At 34.0% G+C, this 9,474-nt stretch overlaps 1 protein-coding gene and 1 pseudogene across 1 annotated transcript in view; one reads left to right on the top strand and one right to left on the bottom strand.

Annotated features, from left to right (window-relative positions):
• Positions 1-9,474, bottom strand: part of ISPD (isoprenoid synthase domain containing) — a 247,969-nt gene that overhangs the window by 113,686 nt on the left and 124,809 nt on the right. The gene's annotated exons all lie outside the window — the stretch shown is intronic.
• LOC111742885 lies at positions 5,635-5,753 on the top strand (annotated as a pseudogene).

The following is a 9,474-nucleotide window of genomic DNA, read 5'->3' as shown; positions in this document are numbered from 1 at the left end:
GGGGGTAGAAATAGACTTGAGGTTTCTTTCAGATTTTTAAAATCTGACTTGAATGTGAATCATTTTATATTATGAATTTTATGAATTATAGAGTTTTCTAATTGTTTTGTTTAGTTTTGTTTGACCAATTGGAGAGTTAAAAATGGTAGGCACTGATAGATTTCCCCTCCACAGAGAACTGAGGAATCTTGTCTGACTTTTCCTTGACCTTCATTTCAGCCCCTCAATCTGCTTCTCTCTAAATTAAAAATATAAGAATGGTCTGGATTTAATAAATCATCGTTTGCCATAGAACAATGTCTTGAGGCTCCGTGGATGGGGTTTAAAAGACATAAGGAGCCAGGTCATCATCTGTTTTTTTTCTTGACTGTTACTTGTGGAATTTACACATGAAGTTGGGTCTCTTACCTACATTGGCTGTTGTCAGTAATTTTGTTGGCTTGATTTACTATTTCTGTTTTTTTTAATCACTGGAGGAGGGAGATTTTGTAAATGATATTTTCCTGATTGTCACCATTATTTTTAAATAGTTCAAGGAATTACTGTATTTTACTTGTTGTCTTAGCCCCTTCGGGTTGCTATAACAAAATACCATAGTTTAGGTGATTTAAACATTTCTTTCCCCCATTTCTGGAGGCTGGGAAGTCCAAGATCAAGGCAGGGTACAGAGTTCCTGTCTGGTGAGGGCATACTTTCTTGTTCAAAGACAGCGGTCTTCTTGCTGTGTCCTCACAGACAGAAGAGGCAAGGAAGCTCCCCGCCCCGGGGTCTCTTATAGCAGCACCAATCCCATTCATGAGGGCTCCGTCCCCATGGCCTTATCATCTCCAAAAGGCCCTACTTCCTAATACTATCACTTTAAGAGAAGGATTTCAATGTATGAATTGGGGGAGAGAATACATTTAGTATATAGCACTTGCGTATCATACATTCTAAAAAAAAAGGTATTCACTAAACATTAAGGGTATTTTAAGATCAATATTCCTAAAACAGAGCTTCATTTCACTTTTTTCAATTAAGAATATGCAATTTTACATATACATATATATTATAAGAATGTGTAATTCCTACTAGATTAAATCTAAGATTGTGAATTTGTTATTAAAGTCCTCCATAATCTATTTATAGTCTATTCAAATCTTAACCATCTAACTCCACTCTTCACAGATATTCTTAAACTCTAAGACCATTTTCCTCGACTGTCACAAACACTGGGCTCATTGTTGCCAGTGATGGCTTCAGTCCATATTGACTTCAAAATATACTTGTTTCCTTATTAATGCTAATATATACATATATTTCTTAAACTCAATTATTAACAATAAATAAATATAACATAAGCTCTTAGAAAATAGGATATATATAGAAAGGACAGTGCCCAGCCACAGTGTCAATTATTATTATTAAAATATATGTGCTATTATGTGATAAATTAAAAACTCCAATTAAAGATAAAGTCACTCATCAACTAATGCCTACAAAAACAGAAATGCGTACACAATATTTTTACAAAAGGCATTAAAGGTATTTTTGTACCCCTTAAAAAACATAAAATGAAATTGTATTTTTTTCCTTCTTGAAATTGAGACTCTTAATAATTGTTTCCAGTTAAGTGTAATTCTTTTATTTGGTCATACTGCTTTCTTCCCAAATGGAAAACAAACAATATTTTCCATGCATGATAAAAGGAATTTAGTTTTAACCTAAATATAGCAATAGACTCATTGACACCTTTAATAAACAAAGACTGCATTAGACAATGCTATTAGGTTGTTTATGAATAAGCTCTCCGGCATCACGGTATGCTGTCACTACTAATGTTACCATACCCAAACACAGCAAGTGGGGCAGTCTGCTGGCTAGAAGGACCCCTTGTACTATAAATATTTTGGTTCAAAGAACATTTAAAACAACCTTCTAATGTGTTCAGTAAAATTAAAGTATACAAAAAAAATAAATAATTTCCTTATAGTATAACAAATAAAAATTTAGAAAAGATTTACTATTAGCTGAATACAAACATGTGCATATTCAAAATACTATTTAAAGCATAGATCTTAGGAAGAGAAACGGGTTGTCAAAAAAATGTTTTCCATGTCAAGTAGAGTTAAGGCTTAACTAAGGCTAAAAGGCTTTGGTTCCAGTCCCATGAGTCAGGTTCAAAAATGTGTTTCTCTTTTTACAGACAGAACATGTTGGCTGAATCATCTCTGATCCTGAATCCCTCAATTTTTCACCTCTTTCCCATTCAAACAATGGCACTAATTGGATATAAACAAGAGAATGAGAGAGAGATGCACTTACTTTCTGCTCTGTAAACAACACTAAGAATTAAAAGTCTTGTGGCTGGGGTGTGGAGAAAATGGGGAGACCACTGGTCCAAGGGTACAAGTTTCAGTTATGCAAGATGAATACATTCTGGAGATCTAATGTACAGCATGGTGACTGTAATTAACAATATTGTATTGTATATTTGAAATTTGCTAAGATAGTAGATCATAGGTGTTCTTACTAAAAAAAAAAAAAAGTATGAAAATGGTAACTATATGAGGTGATGGATAAGTTAATTAGCCTGACTGTGGTGATATATTTACTTCAAAACATCAAGTTATATACCTTAAATATGTACAATTCTTATTTGTTAACTACACCTGAATAAAACTAGGGGGAAGGAGTTTTTTCTATATTGCAAATCCAGATTTTTTAAAGGAATCTTCTGTTTTGACTGCTGCTGGCTGAAGGCTAAGACTGGGCTGTCAGCTCATCAGTCACTGTCTTTATCAGTGGAGTTGTCTCTGGCCTGTCATCAGTGCTGTGTCTGGACCTTCAGCCAGAGAATTATAGCTCAGAGCCTCTCCATCATCATTTTTAGCAATCTTCATCTGAAATACTCCTTTAGGTAGTATTCACTATTTTCAAATTTTGAGTTGCCAATTAAAATTTACTTCATGATTATTTTTAGACGTTTGTGGAGATTTTGTCCACTTAGCACTGTGTATTTACTGTATTATTGTTATTTTTATGTTTTTTAAGAATTCAGTTTTAAAGCTCCTTATTGTAGGTAATAACATGGCCTCTGGAGCCAAGCTCCCTAGGTTTAAATCTGGCTCTGCAACAAACTTGCTGTGACTATATTAATTAAGCCCTGTGACTCAGTTTACTCATCAGTAAAAGAAATATCTCATAAATTGGTAGGAAGATTAGTTAAATTAATATGTGAGAGTTAAGAATTAACTTTTCCAGGAATTCTTCCCTATAGATTGAATTCCTGGAAAGCTGCAGAGAAAAATTCTATAGCTTTTAGGTAATGAATCTTGGTAGAGTTTTCAGGTGATAAATGAATCAGGTTACTACTATTCTGTCATGTTAAATAAGCTATGGATCCCCAAACATGAACATTAATTTGGTGGATCATATCAGTGGCCTTCTACTTCATACCCTGCCACCACAAGACTCAGGTCCTAGCCTGTTGGACATACCATAGAAAGTTTTGATATTCTCCCAATCCTCCCAAAATGCTGGGCAGGCAGAATAACACTAGAATCAAGGTTCTGCTTTGTTGCACTGGTGTTGAATCCTAGTCCCTTATCACACCAAGAAAAGGGCTGATCATTCTTTAATTATGCAACTAAAAGCCACATTGCACAAAGATTGGAGCCTAGCATTCAGCCTTGAAGATCCATTTGCAATGCTACATGGTGCACTGGACGTTGCTTCTGTTCTTGAGGCCATAGACTTTCCCCAATAATCACTGTTCTAGAAAGTCTGAAGTCCAGTGTGAGTGCTCTCATGTCATTCATCTGTGTTGGCTTGAATATATGTAAAGCACTAATAACCACCCTTGCACACAGTGCTATATGAAATGTTTCCTACTATTATTTCACTCACTTTCATTTAATTTCTGCTTTTAAATGACCCTTTAATACATCACCACATCTCTCCATTACGCCCTTTGCATTTAATACCTTGCTTTTACTGAGGCTTTACTACTATTTGTCATAATCTATGCTAAATACTTTAAACAAGTATCTTACTAAAATCATATAGCACACCTATGCATATATTATCCACATGTTATGGATAAGGAAGCCGAGGCACTAAAGTTGAAATAACCTGTCTCAGATCACACACCAGTAAGTGCACCCAGACAAAGGCCTATTGAACACCCAGGTCCACATACTTACCTCTAAAGTACACTGGGTATCAATTTACTCCAGGTGACTATTACCTCATCACAGAAGTCACAAGATCTTCACTCAGAGAGTGATAGATGCTACAAAGTTCCAAAGTCAGCTAGGAGAAACACTTCACATGGAGGAAATCATTTGAGTACTAAAAAGCTTAATTGCTGCCATGTACAATCCCAACTCAGATAATTTCTGTGAGTCCTGGACAAGGAAGAAAGTAACTAAGAAAGGTCCTCCAATTCGGATTCTCAGATTTGATCTTGGAAAACAATAAAGTGTTCTGAACCACTGTGTTCACCATATGCCGAGCAGCTGGTGATAGTCGCAGGAGTGATGATTATGGTAATGTCCCCTTTAAAACAACCCTCCTTTCGTGCATCCCTCTCTCACACTGTTAATATTCTCTTTGAAGGCCAAGTATTGTTTTGATGCAAAACTACAAGGATTGTAGAATGGGAAATACAGGCCCTAATCTCAGCAAACCTAAGCACTATCACAAAAAATTCAAGGCTCCCATTTTATCATACAAATTATACATCCTAAACTAGACAGTGTCTAAACCAAAAATAAAGCTACCAAATGCACATCTGCTCAAGTTTATTTTTTCCATTGAGTTTTACTACAAAATGTTATATTTCAAATAACTAATGGGCAATATTGTAGTAAATGAAAAATGAACTGGAAGTAACTCACATAAATCATGTTTGGCAGGCATATTTTGTAAATATTATGCATGTTGTCATTCTGTAAATGACAGAATGATATGTTAAAAAGGTATGTGAAGCAATATGACCTCTTTATGTTTCTTAGTAATGCATAAAACATTTACAAGTTGAGAACTGGCAAGCTAACATAAACAAATCTTATCTGTCTTAATTAAAATAAAAGTCACAAAGAGAGTATCCTATACACCGATGGATTAGTTTCATTCATTCAACCAATAAATATTTATTGAGGGCTCTGAGCTAGACACTAGATTGTACACTGAAACTATAGCAACGAACTAGACAAAATTTCTGTCTTCAGGAAGCTTAGATCATACTGGAGAGAGGAAATAAAGTTTATAGTTGCATTTCTCCAATTTCAATATGCATAAGAATCTCTGGGAATCTTGTTAAAAATATAGATTTTTACTCCATTAGATAGGTGGTGGGGTCTAAGAATACACATTTCTAATGAGCTTCCAGTTGATATTGCTGTAACTGGCCCATGGATTACACTTTAAAGCAGCAAGAGGTTAGATAATTCAAACCCGTGTTAATCTAAAAGTCCTTTTTCATTTTCAGTAGATATGTGTACTGAGTGTGTCTCCGTGTAACAACCAGAATAACTTTAACCTTGACGGTAGCAAAGCTACTGCCTTTTAAAATAATTTAAAATAAATTACCCATATCTATTAAATCTATCAGTATGGCAAACATAATTGACTGAAAGAATTCATCATTTTGTCTATGGCCGTGCAATCCTGAACAAGCCAGATCCCATCTGATCTCGGAAGCTAAGCAGGATCGAGCCTGGTTAGTACTTGGATGGGAGATCACCTAGGAAGACCAGGTGCTATAGGCATAAAAAATTAAAAAATAAGTTATTGTAAGTGGACAAGGTCCTTGCAATCTGTGAGATCAACCAAAGGTTGCCGTGCCTAAAAAAAAAAAAATCATCATTTCAACCTTTTTTCCCCTCAAATTCTTGCCAAATTTATAACACAATCTAATTTATATTTATAAAATTTTATCTTTTTCTAAGTAATACAGACACTGCCCAGATATATATCAGTATAATTAGAGCTTATTTTCCACATACATGTACCCTAAAATAAAGTATGTACAAGTAAACTGTATTCCAGTCAAAATGTCTTTAATTTGAAATTACTAATTAGAATCCTACCAATACTGTTTCCAATCAGTTTTATAGATTATTTAAATAGCCTACCAAAAAACTATGGTTTATACTTTTAGCTATGCATTCATTAGAAATTACAAATATGATACACATAGCTTTAACCCCAAGGAATTGTAAAATTTGAGTGTGCATGAAATGAAATAGGTTATATTAGCAGTTCTTAACTGAGGGCGTCTTTGTCCTTAGGAGAAATTCAGCAATTTCAGGAGACATTTTCAGTTGTCACAAGTAGGTTGAAGAAGTACTGCTGGCACCTACTGCGTAGAGGGCAGGGATGCTATTAAACATCATATAACACACACACGCGCACACATACGTGCACACGCACACACGCACACACGCACACACGCGCGCACACACACATACACACACACACACAGGTCAGCTCCAGAACAAAGAATTATCTTCATCAAAATATCAATAGCATAGCTATTGTAAAATTCTAGATTAGAGAAAGAGCTGTAGCTTTTTTGTCTTCAAAATTTAATCGTGAATCAATAACACCCAAAACAGTAAAATTCTAACAACTTCAAGGCTTTAACATATATAAGTAGTCATCCTTTTTATAAGGTAAATGCTAACATTGCATTTTATCTGATGAATGTCTTAAAGTAATTTTTTAATTACATTATACCACAAATGCGACAAGTGTGTTCAAAATGGCGAGATGAGATATACATTAAAACAGATTCTCAGCTCAATAACCTCTATCTGCTACCTAGTTTTTATATTCTCTAATTTTAAATTAGGAAATAAACAAGAAGAAAACTAAAATCAGCTATAAACATGCATGATAGCTTAGTGAAGAACCTTTCACAGGTAATCACAAAGAAACTATGCACTATATTAACTATTAAGGATATTTAATACCACTCCAATACTTGTACAATCCAAATATTGCCATTATAATTCTTCAAGTCCTACACAGTAAGAAAACTATTTTTCATTAATGTATTTTCCTCTAGAAAAATATATAATTGCTACATTTACGTATAAACTTTCCATCTCATACAACTTTCCATTATGAGTTACATATTAGTAATCCACTGAATACTAATCATTAGCCTATAGGTTCAAAATGTTTTTGAAATATTAAAGATAAGTTAACATTCTGAGCAAAAATAACAAAACATGATCATGTGACTTATTTCAGAAGTGTGTGAACATGTGTATACCTCAGGATATTTTTAAAGTAGCACATTTCTAGATAATAAAGCAAGGTAGATTCTTATTACAGATTCTAAAGAATACATTAAAATATTGCTTATGGGCCTGTTTCTTCATCCCATTGTAATACCCTCTGCAGAACTGATTTTTCCCTCACTGTCTCTCTCTCTCTCTTTTCCTGACAGAAAGCGGCTGGTCACAAACTTACTGTTGCTAACTCCAATTCATCTAATCTCTGCAACATCTGCTATTTCCCCTTCTCTTCCCACTGTTTGTGAAAAGTTTTCTTCTGGTTGGGAAATCAATTAGAACTTCATGGGTGTACTTTGTGTTCTAAGCTTCTCAACTGTTCACATGATTGATGGATGCCCAGAAGCTACCTCTTTATCTCTAGAAACATTTGGCTGATGTCCAGGTGGAAAAGTTTTTCAGAAGCTTTCTTATTCATCATCCTATCACCATTAACCACAACTATTTATCTGGCTCCCACCATATATGCAAGGGATCAGCACTGTGCAAGTGATCAGTGATAAAAGAGATGGTGAAAGAAGTGTACATAAGAATAAATAACAATAAAAATAAGATGTGCAGAATGGCACCACTATCGGTGAGTAGTTTAGGAACTCCAAGAACGATATAAATGGGGACAACTTCATGGAAAGAGTCATTGAAGCTATATAGTATCAATAGATAGAGCAAGAGAGAGAAGGAGATGTTTAACCTAAGCAGACAAGTTCTTATAGGCTTTGGAAATAAGTTTTCGTGTAACAAGATGCCATGGATAATTTCCTGACCACAATCTCAAAGGGATATATTTGGTTCAGTTTCCCCAGAACAACAAATGCTCTGGAGTTATTATTTGGTTAAAGCCCCCAAAACAATAGAATAACCTACCTTTTGTTGTTACAAAGTAGAGTTATACTGTATGCAAACAGCTGAAATAAAATGCAACTTCAAACTCAATAATTAGAGGAAACAAATTAATAAGTATAAAATGATGTTTTAAAAACATTATTTTTCCTATATTCAGAACCAAAAAAAAATCAATAAAATAAAGTAAAATTACAGAGAATAAGCTTTAAAACTATGTCTCAATTTTAATAGCGGAAGAAAATTAGTACATACATACATCAAAATCAGCTGTTGAAGGTTAAAAACTATAATCTACATGCCAAAGAACAATTTTTTCAGCTTTTTATAAGGATTTTCCTTCTAAACATATTTATCATGTGTGTAAAATCAATTAATTTCCTAAATTAGAAACCTGACTTTGACAAATACATGCCCAAGGCTAGATGTTGGCCATTCTTTTGGTTTACTTGTTTAACTCAGTATAACAGTTGTCTAGAACTTGTGAACATAGCCCTCATTCCTAAGTGGACAATGTGCAATATCATTTTCACAAATTAACCATCTGGTTCCTTTAAGGAAAAGTCATATTTCAATATGTCTCTGTGTCTCAAAGATATACACAGATATAAAAGGTGAAGATATATTAAGTATGTAAAGAAAAAGTAGAGGAAGTGGCATTTAAGGAAGATTATACTTACTCTCTCATTAATAACCATACTCTAAAATCACGACAACCAATTATAATTATAAACTCTTAATTTTATTAGATACAGCATGGACATAATTAATACCATCCCAAGCTACTAGGTGGTCCAATATTTTTGAATTTTGAACCTTCTTTTTACCTCTAGAAAACTGATCAGGAAATCTGGCTAACATCCCAAACAAACAGAATGAATTTAGTTGGATGGTCGTCAGCTAGTTTCTGCAGTCCTGTACATACACCAAAACCACATATTCTAACCGAATTAATTGTGGTGGGATGTTCAGAATCAGGGGATCAATAGGAGTGTTTACAATGAGATTTGTTATTATACTGTACTTCATAGTGTTCAGCTTCAAAAAATAAAAATCTTATATCTCTAAACTAAAATATTTTGTTATGTGTCAAAATAAGCATAAAACAACCCCATTTTTGAATGAGTCTTACAATGCTGCTATGACTTAATTTGTTGTTTCTTTTATTTCTGCTTTTCTTCTTAGTTCATTTGCTATTTTTGATGTTTTGTTTGACTAATATGTCATACGCCAAATTTAGTTCAGTCTGTAAGAAAAGGCAGACATCCATACACTGGACATAACCCTGAGGGCATTAGGAAAAATAAACTAGGTATCACAGAGAGCCTTGAAAAAAATCGAAGCATGC

The sequence above is a fragment of the Pteropus vampyrus genome, unplaced genomic scaffold (assembly GCF_000151845.1).
Source record: "Pteropus vampyrus isolate Shadow unplaced genomic scaffold, Pvam_2.0 Scaffold4, whole genome shotgun sequence".
Taxonomy (NCBI): domain Eukaryota; kingdom Metazoa; phylum Chordata; class Mammalia; order Chiroptera; family Pteropodidae; genus Pteropus; species Pteropus vampyrus.
Note: the sequence above shows the minus strand (reverse complement) of the source record. Positions and strands in the feature narration are given on the sequence as shown.